The sequence below is a fragment of the Mustela nivalis genome, assembly GCF_964662115.1.
Source record: "Mustela nivalis genome assembly, chromosome: 3".
Taxonomy (NCBI): domain Eukaryota; kingdom Metazoa; phylum Chordata; class Mammalia; order Carnivora; family Mustelidae; genus Mustela; species Mustela nivalis.
Window position 1 is genome coordinate 5,157,665 of NC_139022.1, and position 15,876 is coordinate 5,173,540.

The window sequence follows — 15,876 nt, forward strand, 5'->3', positions numbered from 1 at the left end:
TGTTTTATGAATGTGGCTCATTACTTTGATTTGTTGATGTTGAACTGCTGTTGCATCCCTGAAATAAATCTTAGTGCATCATAACTCTTCCTGTATTGTAGAATTCGGTTTGCTGATATTTGGGTGAGGATTTTTATGTCTATGTTCATCACAGATACTAGTCTGTTATTTTCTTGGGGCACCTTGGGACGTTTCAATAAGGGCCATGCTGGCCTCATAACATGAGGTGGGGAGAATTCCTTCCTCTTGTTTTTCTGGCAGAATTGGAGAAGGATTGGTATTCATTTTTTTCTGTGGATGATTCGTAGAATTCACTGGTGATACCATGGGGTCCTGGACTTTTGCTTGTTGGAAGTTTTTGATTTCTTATTTAATCCCCCTACTGGTCATTGGTCTGTTCAGAATTTCTGTTTCTTCAGGATTCAGTCTTGGCAGGTTGTATGTTTCTGAGAATGTATCTTTTTCTTTTGCATTATCCAGCTTGTTGGGGTGTAATTGTTCATAGTACTTTTTATGAGCCTTTGCATATCTATGGTATCAGGGAACATCTCTCATTTCTGATGATGAGTCCTTCTTCTTTTTTGTTAGCTTGAGTCTGGCTGAGACTCTGTCAGGTTTGTTCTTTTCAAAGAACCAGCTCTTTGTTGATCTGTTGTTGTTACTATTGTTTTTTTTTTTTTGTATCTTTCTGTTGTCTTTTTAGACTGTACTTCACTTATTTCAGCTCTGATATGTTCCTTCCTTTCTTTTACTAATTTTTTATTTTTCTGTTTCCTTGAAGTATCAAGTTAGGTTGTTCATTTGAGATGTTTCTTGTTTCTTGAGTTAGGCCTGTATCACTATAAACTTCCTTTTTAGAACCACATTTTTTTTTTTTTTAGTTAGTTCTAAGGGGTGCCTGTGTGGCCCAGTTTTTTAGGCATTGGCCTTTGGCTCAAGTCATGAATTTAGGGTCCTGGAATTGAGCCCTGCATCAGCTCCCTGGTCAGCGTGGGGAGTCACTTTCTCCCTCTTCTACTGCCTGTTGTTCCTTCCACTTTGCTCAGTCTCTCTCTCTCCCTCTCTCTGCCCCCCATGTCAAATAAATAAATGACATCTTTAAAAAAGTTAAGTCAGCTCTGCCCAGTGTGGGGTTGAAACTCAAAACCAAGAACAGGAGTCACAGAGCTCTACTGACTAATCGACTAATCGGGTGCCCCATTTTAGAACCAGTTTTACTGCATTCCGTAACTTTTGTTTCGTTGTATTTTTTATTTGCCTCTAAGTATTTCTGTGTTCCTATTTTGGTTTTCCCATGAACCCAATTGGTTGTTCAGTAGCATGTTGTTTAGTCTCTGTGTTTATGATTTCTAATTTTCTTCTTGTAATTGATTCCTAATTCTATACTACTGTGGTTGGAAAAGATGGTCGATTTGATTTTAGTCATCGTTTGGGAAAATTCTAGGCTCCTGGAGTTTACTGACTTGTCTTGTGGCCTCACATATGACCTACGGTGGAGAATGTTCTAGGTGTACTTGAGAGGAGTGTATTCCATGTGCTGCTTTTGGATGGAGGGTTCTGTGTATATCTGTCAAGTCCATCTAAGTAACGGGTTGTCTGAGGCTGATGTTTCCTTTGTGATCTTCTGTCTGTATTGTGTATCATTGAGAAAAGTGTGAGGTATTAAAGTTACCTATGGTATTTGTGCTGATTGCTTCTCTTAGGTTTGCTCATCTATGCTCTACACATTGAGTTGCCCCACTGTTGGGTGGGTAAATATTTATGAATGTTGCATCATCTTACTGCATTGATTCCATCATCAGTTTCTAATGCCCTTCATTGGCTCTTGTTACAGTGTTTGGATTTTTCCTTTTTCTCCTCCATTGGACTGAAACTCAGAAGATCATATGTTAGCTCTGCATCCATGAACAAAGCACAGCCCTGCTCTAAGACTGGTTTTTTTTTCTCTATAAATAAACACAATAAATTCTTCTCTCAGTACCATACCCTGACTCCAATAAGAGATTGTGTATAAATATGCTTTGTAAACTAGGAGATACTGCCCAATTATGAAAATAATTATGCAACCATCAAATGTACAGGATAAGATTTTTAAAGACATATTTATTTATTGTATAGACAGAAAGTGAGTGTATGCACAAGCATATGCTAGAGAGGGGAGGGTCAGAGGGGAAAAGGGAATCCTCCAGCAGCATCCCCACTGAGTGTGGAGCCTGGTGCAGGGCTCTCTCTCAGGAGCTTGGGATCTTGACTTGAGCCAAAATCAAGAGTAGGCTGCTTAACTGACTGTGCCACCCAGGTACCCCCAGAATAAGATTTCTTTCATCACTGGTGCTGGGAACATTTTTGAGGGCCTACTCTCATAGGTATTATTCTAAGTAACCTCTATTTCATTCAATTCTAAAAACTATTCCTAAATTAAAAATAGAAGCTATTCTAAAAGCAAATACTCATAATATCCTCAGAGGTGGAGAAACAGGCAGAAAAGAGGTTAAGTAGGTGCACCGGGGTGGTTCAGTCATTGAAGCTTCTGCCTTTGGCTCAGGACATAATCCCAGGTTCCTGGGATCGAACACCAAGTCAGGATCCCTGCTCAGTGGGGAGTCTTCTTCTCCCTCTCCCTCTGTCCCTCTGCCTGCTTATGTCACCCTCCTTCTCTTTCTCTCAAATAAATAAATTAAAAAGGTAAGTTTTGCTCAGTGTCATGATAAATATTAGAACTAGATACAGTTCTGAGTGTGTGACTCTGAAGAATATGTTCTTTCATTTTTACATTTACCAAAAAATACCTACCCTCAAAATACCATAGATTAAATTAGTTTCCACTTCTCCATACATTGAGTATCAGAAGATGCGACAATTCCAGGACCCTGGCTGGCTGGGTCCATGGAGTGTGTGACTCTTGATCTCTGGATTATGAGCTTGAGCCATGTTGGGGGTACAGATTACTTAATTGAAAAAAAAAGATGCTATAGTTGGGCTTGTCCTCTTTTCTCCTTTTGACCCCTTCACCCATTTCTCCCACCTCCAACCTTAAACTTCTGCCCCCCCCAATCTGTTCTGTCTGTGAGCTTATATTTTTGTTTTTGTTTTGTTTTAAGGTTCTATGTGTAAGTGACTTCTAGTATTTGTCTTTCTGTCTGGCCTGTTTTACTTAGCATAATGCATTCAAGGGCCACTATGTTGTAAATAGAAAGATTTCATTCTTTATTATGGCCGAGTAGGATTCCACTGTGTTTATCGACCACAATTTCTTTATTCATTCATCCACTGATGACATTTAGGTTGTTTCTTTAATTTCACTGTTGTAAGTAATCCTGCAGTGTACACAGGGGTTAGTGTTTTCATTTCCTTCAGATAAATACTCAGAAAGGGAATTGCTGGCTCCTTTGGTTGTTCTGTTTCTCATTTTTTTGAGGAACTTCTCTACTGTTTTCCATAATGGCCGCACCCATTTATACTCCAAGTAGTGGTGTACTAGAGATTTCCTCTACTCCACATCTTTACCAAACTTGCTATTTCTTGTGTTTTTGATAATGGCCCTTCTGGCAGGTGTGAAGTGGTGCCTCATTCTGGTTTGATTTGCATTTCCCTGATGATTAATGATGTTGAGCATCTTTTCATCTGGTGTAGACCATCTGTATGTCTTCTTCAGGAAAATATCTATTTGGATCTGCTCCCTTTACATTAGATTACTTGTGGAGTTTTTGTTGTTTTTGGTGCTTTTGGGTGTTTTGTTTTGCTGTTGAATTGCATGAATTCTTTATATTTTGAATATTAACCCCTTACTGGATATATAATTTACAAATGTTTTACCTTAGGTTACCGTTTTCTTTTGTTGATGGTTTCCTTTGTTGTTTGGACGCTTTATAGTTTGATGTAGGCCCACACTTTGCTTCTTTGTTTGTTTTTACTTTGGTATCAGCTTAAAAGCACCACTACCAAGACCTACGTCAAGGACCTTTCCAAACCCTGTGTTTTCTGCTACAAGTTTTATAGTTCCAGGGCTTATATTCAAGCGTTTGACCCATTTTGAGTTAATTTTTGTGTATGGTTTAAGAGAATGGTGAAGTTTTGTTCTTTTGCATGTGACTCTCCGGTGTTCCCAGCACCAGTGATGAAAGAGACTGTTTTTTCCTCCTTGTTTATTCTTGACTCTTTTGTCATAAGGTCCCAGACCATAGATGTGTGTGTTTACTTCTGGGCTCTCTCCTGTCTTCTGGTGATGTGTGTGTCTGTTTTTATGACAATGCTAGATTGTTTTGATTACTCTAGGTTTGTCATTAGTCTGAAATGAACAAGTGTGATGCCTTTAGTGTGGTTCTTCTTTCTCTAGATTGCTCTGGTATTCAGAGTTTTTTGTGGCATCATACAAATTTTTAGATCCTTTGTTCTCTTTCTGTGAAGAATGTCCTCAGAATTTTGACAGGAATTGAAATGTAGACGGTTTAGGGAAGTACGAACATTTTACCACTATTAATGCTTCTCACCCATGAATATGCGGTGTCTTTCGGTTTATGTGTGTTGCCTTCTGTTTCTTTCCTTACCGTCTTGTAGTTTTCATTATACAAGATACTACCTCTTGATGAAGTTTATTCCTGGGTATTTTATTCTTTTTGATGCAACTTCAGGTGGGATGATTTTCCTAATTTATTTTCTGATGATTCGTTATTACCGTATAGAAACTCAGCAGGTTTTGGGGTAGTGATATTGTATACTGTCCCTTTATTGAATATAGTCATAGTTTTTTAGCAATTTTTCACTGGCTTCTTTGAGGTTTTCCTTATATTCTATATCATCTGCAAATAGTGACCGTTTGATTTCTTGCTTTCCAGTTTTGATGCCTCTGATTATCTTCTTGCATAATTATTCTGCCTTGGATTTTCAATATTATGTTCAGCAAAAGTGGTAAGGAAAGATCGGTAGTGCTCCTAACTTAGGCGATCTTAGAAATAGTAACAGCTAAAACTTTACACTATGGGATGTGACATAATCTGTGTCATTGTCATATATGGCCTTTTAAAAAGATTTTATTTATTTATTTGAGAGAGAGAGAGAGATCACAAGTGGGCAGAGAGGCAGAGAGAAGGGGAAACAGACTCCCTGCTGAGCAGAGAGCCCAATTCGGGGCTCAATCCCAGGACCCTGGGATAATGACCTGAGCTTAAGGCAGAGACTTTATCCCACTGAGCCACCCAGGTGTCCCATATATGGCCTTTCTGGTGTTGAGGTATGTTCCTGATCTACGTACTCTGTTGAGAATTTTGATATTAAAGTTTGTCAAGTGTTTCCCTGCATCTCAAGATGATCACATCGTTTTTATTCTTTATTTTGTTAATGTGCTGTATCACTTTGATCGATGTGCACCTGTAAACCATCATTGCATTCCTGCAAGATCCCACTTGATCATAGTATATAATCCTCTCAGCATATTGGTGAACTTGGGTTTCTAGTATTTTGTTGAACATTTTTACATCTATGGTCATCAGGGATATTGGACTGTAAGATCCTTTCCTTGGGGTGTCCTCGTTTATTTCTGTATTAGAGTAATGTTGGCCTCAGCAAGTGAGTTTAGAAGCTTTATCTTCTGTTTTTTTGGAAAAGTGGGCAAAGGACTGGTATGAATCCTTCCCTGAATGGTAGAATTTAGCACAGAAGGCATCTGGTTCTGGAACTTGGTTTTTTGTGAGGTTTTAAATTGCTGATATGATGAGTACTGGTGTTTTATGTAAGTATTGAGTCACTAAAGATGAAACTGTTTCCACATCTTGGTGGTAGAATGGATGAATGAGAATGAGAGTCATGGGGGCCCAGCACTCAGAGGCTCCATCTGCCACTGTGGCTGTGCCATTCCTCTCGGATACTGGAAGAGGATGAAGGACATGGTGGAAACATGGCAGAGTGGTGATGGTGGGGTGGAGGAAATGTGGTGTCTGAGCAGGGTGATGAGACTGATGTGTGGCCCTCGTCTCCCACTCACAAGTTATCATATTGCCTACTGCCTGGCCAACAGCTACTTCAGCACGTTCACCACAGTGGAGATGGGTGCGATGGTGAGGCAATTCATGGCCACTGAGCTGGCCCCACAGTCAGTGTACATCTTCAGGCTGATGGCCAAGATGAAGCAGGGCTGGGGGCACCCCTAGAGGCCACCGTCATCACCACTGAGAAGCGAGGTAAGGCCAGAGCCCCAGGTCCACTGTCCTGGTGACACGGGGAGGACAGCTGGGCCCAATTGGGAGCCACAAACTTGCTGTGTCCATGGCTTCCTGGGGCAGCACTTTCAGGGTAGTGTGTCTGCACAGCCCAATATTGACCAGACAGGCAGGAATGTCTCTGGAGAGGAGGTTGTGTAACTGGATCAGGGTGGCTCTGAATCACCATGCTGGAGGGAGTCTCCCTGCGTACCATGAGAGGCTGAGTGAAATGCAATTCCTGGAGTGTAGATTGTGTTGGCTTCTCTATACATATGTCCCTAGGGGTTATTTGGCTGGTGGATAGGGAGTTGGGGAGCAGGTATTTGGGGCTGATGTGCCTTGCTTCAGAGGTGCCCCCTGAGGTTGAGCAAGAAGGCGGGGCTGCAGTCCTGTCTGGCACCTGGATCCACATTGGTCACCACAGTGGCTGGGTTGAGGGGAGCACAGGGATGCCCAGCCAGAGTCTGTGGCTCCTCAACTGCCTGTTGACAGCCTGCACCCAGGCCTTGGGGCACTGGAGCAGAGCCAGAGTCACATGACCTTGGAAGATGCTCATAGGAAAGGACTGGAGTCAGGGAGGGAGGTGGGCAGGCCCAGGCAGCCGCATCAGCCAGCCAGATCACCAGGGGGCTGAAGTCCAGCTCTGTGCTGCATTGGAGGGTTGGTGTTTATCAGGGCAAAATGCACACAGCGGGAAGTCTGCCATCACCACAACCCTGAAGTAGATGGTGTGGTGTGGAGCGCACTCAGGCACCTGGGTGCGGTGGTTGTGTCTCCTCATCCAGTCTCCTTTTGAATGCCTAGGTCATCACCTGGGCATTGGATGGAGGGCATCTAGCAAGGGTGTGGGAGTTCTTTTTAAGGAGGCTGGCAGGTGGAATGCTGCCCCGTGGCTGGGGTGGGTGGTGGGTGTAGAGACCAAAAGAGCCAGCTAAGTGCTGAGGGTCAGGCTCTGTGCAAAGGGTATTCTTGGAAGCACCACAGAAGAAGAACCCCATCTGCATGTCTCTGCAGCTCTGCTCGCCCTGAACAAACCTTGGATGGGTGCAAGGAGGGAGAAAGGGTGGGAAGGAATATATTTGCTCCTTCCACCCCTATTGGGTTACCTTCTTCCAAAGAGATCCATCAAGGACATGGTACACAGAGGCTGAGCGGCCTGGTGGACAGCAGGAGATGGTGTGCTGTGCAACCGGGGGAGAAAGGGCTTGACCTGCCTGATGATGGTGGATGCAAAGAGGACACTGAACAGGTTTGTGGGTCTCGGGCTAGGCGGTGGGCTACAGGGCTTCACCATCATCCAGGAAGCCTCCATGAACACTGTTGCAAATCCTTTACAACTCCTCTGGTTTCTCCTTGGGAGAAAATTCTATAAGCAGAACCCTTAGCTCAGAAGACATGAGCATGTTTGGCTTGGAGATACAGAAACTCATGGACACCCCATCTGGTGACCAGGATGCAGGTCTTGTGGCCTCTCTGCTTCCATGTTGATGTCTTGCCTTTGGTGTTTGGTGAAAATATCTCATTAAGTGTGTGTCCACAGGCCTTTCATCCCAACACTGCCATTAAATGCCTGTGACTGTACATGGTGATGTGTCTTGTGGGGTCTTAGTGTCCGACTGTGAAAATCCTCAAACTCAACTGTGTACAGATTTGCAGAACTCACGTAAAAGCTGCATTCAAGCTGAACAAGAATTAATAAGGGAGAACTGAGTGAGTTGAGGAAGATCAGTCTACCTTTGGGACGCCTGGGTGGCTCAGCTGGTCAAGCAGCTGCCTTTGGCTCAGGTCATGATCCCAGCGTCCTGGGATTTAGTCCCACATCAGGCTCCTTGCTCGGCAGGGAGCCTGCTTCCCCCTCTGCCTCTGCCTGCCATTCTGCCTGCCTGTGCTCGCTCGCTCTCCCTCTCTCTCTCTGATAAATAAATAAAAAATCTTAAAAAAAAAAGATCAGTCTACCTTTGTGACTGTTGTTTGAAACATTGCTGGTTCTTTAATGTTTCTTCTTCCAGATTGATGGAAACTGTATCTGAAAATATCCATGATCTATAGAAATGTAATGAAATATTTCTGTGTGAGCAAATGGGAGCATTTAGCTTCTCTCTCCCTGAACCCTCCATCATTCAGAAACTCTCAGGGAGAATTCTTTATTCCAAGGTACTTAGGATTATTGGAATCAGTTCAGCACAAGTGCCTTTTTCTTGTAGCAGGACACCGCTGGAAACATTGGTTATTTTACCAAGGGAATGAGTGAAATGTCCAATTTGAGAGTAATGTGTATAGACTCAGATAATGATCAGACAATTTTCAGGAATTAAGGGTGGCTTTATGGAGCCCCTTGGCAATAACAGCTTGACACCTCGATGACACAGCGCCCAGGAACCTTACCAGATGAGTAGGGAATGTTACTTGTTGGCAGGTATAGCAACCTCAGGATATTTGGGGGACCTTGAGAAGTGGAAACTACCCAATTCGACAGGTATTGCAGTCAAGTCTGATGGAAATATTGTGCTTGGCTTTGGCCTGGACACACTATTGAAAGTTCACTCTAGAGATTCCTCATGAATAGTTCCAGCACAGCAGGGTTTCAAAATCCGTATGGAATTGTCTGTCACTATGCCTGCCAGGCTTAGTTAGAATAGATGCTAAGAAACCAAGTATGCTTGTGGCTGCCTTCTTGCATCTAATAAACCATCCCAAATCTGTTGAACTGAAATCCATCACCCATGTGAACTGGCACCCTCTGCCACCACTGCCAGGCTTTCTGTGCCTCACAATGGGTCCCGTGAAGCTCTGAAACTATTTAGTTCACAATCAGGTTTGGGCACCTCACTTTGGAGGCTGCCAGTGTTTTCTGATTAGGAAAATCCTATCATAACTATATCCCAAATCATCCCAGAATCCTCTAGAAGCTGGTTGTTGGAGGGCTTGCCCTTTGGGTGAGTAGCATAGTCTCTGGTTAGGAGTGAAACAACTTCAGTCTCCAAGGTATAGGTTATATTTGTATTGGGTGGTGATTAGTTGTTGGTTTTTATTTCTTTTTTTGAGTTCCAGGGTCCATGAGAGGCATGTCTTAGAAAGGAAAGACCAGAGGCTCATTTCAGCCAAATAGAGTTGTGAAAAGAGAAAGGAAGCAAGACTAACAGAGTCATTCACATAGAGTAGAAAAGACATTGAGGAGGTGTAGTATATGCATATTTCCTATGGGAGTTCCGTGTCATTGAAGTGATGGGGTAGATGAATGAGAACCATGTCAAAGGAAAGATGAAAGATGATTCCAGGAGAAGTAAGCATCTCTAGGATGATCATGCAAAATGCAGTTGAAATAGGGTTTATGCAAATTTTCTGTTTTAGTTCTGGGAGCAGCAGGAATTTTATTTACACTCTTGTCACTAGTTGCAAGTGGTGATTGATCTCTGAACCATCTCCTGGCCCACATCCTCCTGCTTCAGTGTGGCATAGATATCATGGAACTCCTGGTAGCCAATTGACCATGCAAGTGTTATTTACAGGTCTGCCAAGCAGCAATGCTAAGTCTTTCACAAACTTCGGGATCCTGTGGTTTTAGCCTCTTTGAGCTTGTGCTCTGTGCTGGAAGGGAGGGGCATGCTTTCAGTTTTGTGTGACATTGTGTCTTCCCGAGTGCAGGTCCTGAGACCTCAACTAAATGCTCTCCCTGTTTTTACAGGTGGTGCTTCAAGGCTTAGGTGACTTGGCCTTGTTGGCAGCATCTGATGCACCTGGCCTCTGTCTCTTCAGTGTATATTCAAGTGCAACATGTACAGGACTGTGACCCCTGTCATCTCGCTGGTGGATGTACATCACAGTAGTAAGTTGTCTTGGTTCTGAACCTTCCACCTGGGTTGAGGTTCAGGCCTTGACTTGGGTGCCTTTTTTCCTGGCTTTTGTCTTTCTTCTGGAGGGAAAGATACCCTCCTCTTGTTGATTAAATTGGAGATGTACCCTTAACCAGAATATCTATAGTTTGCTGCATGGGGAAAATTACCAGTTTCACATGTGGAGAAGGTTCTGCAAGTCCGTGCCCCACGCAAAACTTCTGAGCTCCAGGTTGCTTCTGTTAGCAGAATCCTGAGTTACTGCAGGGTTACCTTATAAATAGACATTCTCTCCAAAATAGTGTTTTCTGCCAACACATTCTTTTTAGGGCCAGTAAACTAGAGTAAAGAATATCGGGCATCTGTACAAATGGATCTATGAGTGGACGTGCTTTTTTTTTTTTTTTTTAAGGGGGAGGTGGGAGAGTGTGAGGGAGACACTGGGCAGGCTCCACACGCTTTGCAGGGCATGACACAGGGCTCGATCTTACAACCCTGGGATCATCACCTCAGCCAAAATCAAGAGGGTCCACAAGAAGGTCACTCACATAAGAGTAGAGAAAGCATGAGGAGGTAGAGTGTATGCACATCTCCTGCAGGAATTTTATATCACTGAAGATTCAGGGTAGATGAATGAGAACACATTTCTAATATGAAGATTCTAGGAAAAGTATGCATTGCTAAGATGGCCATGTGAAATGCGGTTGTAATAGGGTTTCTGAAAGTCTTCTGTTTGGTTCTGGGAGCAGCAGGAAGTTTATTCAGTCTCTTGTCACTAGTTGCCAATGGTGATTGACGTCTGGGTCACCTTTTGTCTTACACGCTCCTCTTTTAGGCTGGCATAGACATCATGGAACTCCTGGTAGCCAAGTTTGGAAGGCGAGGTATGGAGGGAGAGAGAGACCCTTAAATAGGTTCCACATGCTGTGCAGAGCATGACACATGTCAGGGGCTCGATCTGACAATCCTGAAATCAGGATTTGAGCCAAAATCAAGAGTTGGTCCCTTAACTAAAAGAGCCATACAGGCATTCCTGGATGTGCTTTGTGTTTATGTAAGGCAGCATACATACACCCTCCTGTTCTATAATCTTCTAAATCGGGGACTATTTCCATATGGGCAGTGGACTTACACCTTCTCAGGCCAAGAGATAAGTAGCTATACTTGGTGGTGGAGAAAAGCAGTTGGCTACCAAATTCTCATGGGGGGGACAGCCCTCATTGCCTGACTCTGAACAGTACAGTTTTATCCCTGTTCTGATACACACAGTTCTTCCAAAGCAGCACCTTTTTAAAAGATGAAATTAATTTACAAGCCCCTGGGTGGCACAGTTGGTTAACCATCTGCCTTTCGCTGAGGTCAGGATCCCTGGATCCTGGGGGATCAAGTCCTACATTGGGTACCCTTCTCAGTGTGAAGCCAGCTTCCTATCCCTCTTTCCCCCAGCCTGGCTCCAACTGTTCTTGATCCCTCTCTAGCTCTAGTGCTCTCAAATAAGTAAAGGAATACAATTATTTCAAAGTAAGAAATTAATTTGTAAGTCGTTTCTAAATTATGAGGATAATATTAGTAGAATTAAGGGTACATGAGAGGTGGATCACAAACCATGTGTTTGTTGAATCTTGTTGCCATTCATCCTTATGGTCTACATACATGGATAGGTTAATGTTTTTGTAAGCATACATCAATCACATTGTGTTCTGAGACTCTGAGTTAATCCTCCAATTGATATTCTCATCGATCCTGGGAAGTGTTACTTCCTATGATCCAACTTCCTACCAAGAGACAAAACCTGTGTCAGTTGTGAGAGCGTGTAAAGGAAAAGTCTTACTTGGCACAGTGTACATGGTTGTGAGACCCTGCCTGTTCAGTGATCCTGACCTTTAAGCACGTACTGATGGATGGGAGCAGATTTGCTTTATTTCTAGCTATTGGTTACTGGAATAGTGCATTCCACATCCCTCAGAATGGGACCCAGTTGTATGTCACCCTAAGAAATCCTTGGGAAGTATCTGCCCAGTGATTTTCTGATGTGAGTGTCCGGGGAAGAATTTCCCCCCATTGCGTTGGGATCAGTAATTCCTCAGTGTGAGGGTGTTGTTGCTGGCTAAGGAAGAAGGGATACCTGAGCCCATTCCTTTCCTCATCACACCGGGAGGATTTTCTTGTATGCGAATCCTCCCATGTCCTTCCTGTGTTGGCTCTGTGAGGAATGGGATTCCCACATGGATTTCATTGGCTTTCAGCCACAGTGATGATGCAGGGGGTCCCAGGTGGTGCCTGCACCTTTGCTCCTGTGTGAGAGATGATGTGCACTCTGAGATGGTAGCAGGAACTCAGGCCTGAGCCCCATCTGAAGCTTCCCCCACCAGGATACAGCACTAGTGGTTCTCCCCGTGTGAGTTCTCTGGTGTTGGGAAAGGGCCCACTTCTGGCAGAAGGCTCTGCATCTGTGATGGGAGACACGGGGTTTGTACTATGTGATTTCTGTGGTGGTGATAAAGGTGGGTGCTATGGGTACAGGCGGGACCCCAGTGACGACAGACACAGGTTTCTCTGCTCTGAGTTGTCTGGTGTCTCCAAATGGGAGAGCTGTATCTAACAGCTCTTCCTCGTTGACCACATTTGTCAGGGTTCCCGCTGGTGTGGATCCTTGGATGCTGACTAAGGGTGTGGCTGGACTAAATGCTTTCCCCTGAAGATGGCATCCAACCGGTTTCTGTCTGTGGGAATGTGCCCATGGCCTCGAAGGGATGCATGCTGCTGCGAGTTCTTGTGCACAATCCCAGCACATGGCTTCTACCCCTTGTGAGGTCCTGGGCATGAAGAAGAGCAGAGCTCTCTGAATGAAAGGTCTCCCACTTTCGTTCCATCCCTGAAGTTCCTCTCTGGTGGTCTTGCTGTGTACAGAGGTGAGCACTGCCCTGGAGTTGTTCCCCCCAGGCGTGTCTTGTCTACTTTCCTCTGAAGGATGAGTTGTCTCGTGTCTCCCGAGGTTAGAGCCCCAATTAAAGGCTCTCCCACACTGGGGAGATGGGTATGCTGTGATCCAGAATGAACGAGCTCTGATGTCCCTGGCAACAGGGACACATGGCTGAAGGCTCTTCCACATTGTCAGCAAATACAAGGTTTGTCTTCCCAGGACACAGCACACATGGAGTGAGGGACATGAGGTGAGGGACATGAGACATTTTCCTCCTATGCCCCAGCATTGGCCGGGTTCCTGTGCAGTGTGAACCCTCTGCTAATGGCCAGAACAGGAGGGGCTGTGGAAGGATTGCTCACTCATGTTCCTCCCTTCCTGACTCAATGTACACGTTCCGGCCCCTTCCTTCAGGAATGGTCGCTGCGTCTACCCCTGCAAGCCACTTGTATTCAGGTGCCTGTTCCTTTCCAGAATTCAAATAAATCTTTCACATGGTAGCCTCACACCCACGTCAACTGCTGATTAAATTTTCGATGTCTCCGATTCAAAGACTATATACCTGTGAGTAATGTTGAAGCCAGTGACTTTTCCAGACACTCAGGCCATGGCTTGACTTGAGGCTCATTTCAGCCAAGAAGTGAAACTCTTCAGATTTCTGGTGGGACAGCCTGTATGCTCAGGGTCTTGGAAGACAGGAGATTGTAGGGAATGCTTAGCATAGCCCATGTCCAGCTGTAGTGTGGAAGGCCAGGGTTCATGACCCTGAAGCTTCCCATTGACTTGCAGATTAGCAGACCTTTGAGATGCCCCCGTGTGGGCATCCCTTTATCCTTTATAATAGGGAACGTATTGCCGTGAGCTCCTGGGTCTTGTACACACAGAATGAGTCACAGAACACTAGGTGAAAAAGTACTGAAGTGCTGTGTGGGGACGAACAGAACAAAAGAAGGAAAGAGGAGGAGGGAAGAAGGAATACAAAGAACAAAAACATCATGCATGGAAAGAAGGAAGGGAGGGAAGGAAGGAGGGCTTGAAAAATGGAGAAGAGACACTGGTAGAGAGGGATTAGGGGAAAGATGAATTTTGAAAGTTGTGAGACTAACATCTGAGAGTTAAGATTTGAGCTTGATGACAAAGGAAATAAATGGAGTCCTCTACTCAGGAGCAGAAACCGGTTATAGGGTATTGGTGATGAGAACCTATGGACCATATAAACCTGCGAGACAAAGAAAGTGAGGATGGGATGCTAGGGAGTTTCAGATGGGCAAAGTTAACCATGTCGAGGACTGAAAGATGTGCCATGTGAGGGTTTCAGTGCAAGAATCACAGAAGTGTCCTGTCCTCGGAGGACACAGAATGTGCAGTGGGTTAGGTGGATGGAGTTGGACGAGTTGACAGAAATGGGCCCATGTTGCAGGTTTGTTTACACAGGAGCCCAACAAGAGACGGGACTGATGTAGGAAGGAGGTTAGCATTCAAGGCCAATGGTCAAGAAAGAAGTCTTGAGACGGCTTTTCTGGCAGGAGGTGATTTTTATTAAAGCCCAGGGATATGACCCTTGGGTAGAAAGGGTTTCTTGCTGGGGTCGTGATGGGAGGCTGACTCTCTGGGATGGCATTGGTGGAGGTCAGGCAAAAGGGAGGTTTTACAAGAAGGTTTCAGGAGGACAGAGGACACCCAGGATACAGGAGGCTTTGCTCTTGTGAAGGAAAGGTGGTTTTTCCTTCTAGGAAGGCATTAATTGAAAGATGGTGGGGAGCTTCCTGGAGTAAATGTTACCTTCCTCCTCTCCCAGGTCCTTCTCAAGGGACTGCAGGTTTGAAAAGAAAATATGTCTTAGGGACACTTCCTTCAGCCTCAGCCTCCCTCAGTGTCATGGAGGGGAGGGAGATGTCAGGGCTTCAGGAAACGGAGATCTGGGCCTCTGGAAGGTCATTAGCCTCTCATTAAGCCAGCCTCTTGCTGGAGAATCACGAGGACTTTTACAAACTGAGGGAGACTCTGGTCTTGCTGGGTTTTGATCTCCATCTGTGGAGCATCTTAGCTTTAGGGAAGTCAGAGTACCTGAGGAATGTCCCCCGTATCACAGGTTGGGGGACGGTGTGGCATGCCACCTCCTGCTTGGTGCTCAGCTAGCCTTCTCCTCCCTCCTCGTGTACCCCTGACCAGTGAAGAGCCTTGTGTGGTTAAGGTTGTTGAAGGAGGACGGTCTCATCTTCTGTAACTTCTTCCTGCTGAACAGGGGTGTAGAGCTGTCCCTATCTGTGGGTCTTTCCTGGTCAGCTGGGGGAGGCCCACCTGGGGGAGACTTCTGTTGTCAGCGTTGTAAAAGGAAGAGGCCGCTGAGTGCAGGGGAGAAATTGTGACTGGATCTTCCTGAGTGGAAATGACCATCTGTCCTCTGGAAGTTACTGCAGTGAAGGGTTCCTGGAACCACCTGCAGAGACGGGGTGGGAAACAACACATCAGGGTTAGAAGAAGAAAGAGAAGAAGAATCCCCATGAAGAGTCCTCTGATAGTGGGTAAGAGCCCTCCCCTAGTCCAAGAGTTGAGCCAGTACTTAAGGAGAGGGATCCTTGGAAGTGTGGATTTGAGCAGTGGTGTCTGTTAGGAACCTAGAAATCTCTATGTGATCGTGGGGAACATATACACAGCATTGTGTCTTTCGATGGGCACAGGCTCCACTTTGTGCAGCAGTTACAACATCTGAAGCCTTTGTGTTTTGTACAACTGTTTTATGTGTTGGAATCACTCCCATATTTCATTGATAAATCCTGTTCAGGGTGACATGTAGGGCCTTGGCTGTGTACACAGTAAGGACTTCCCCATGCCCCACGACATCTTCCATTCCCCAAGAGGGGCAAAGATGGATGCTAGGTGGCCATGTCCATGGAACAGAGCACCCCTGCACTGTTGTTTG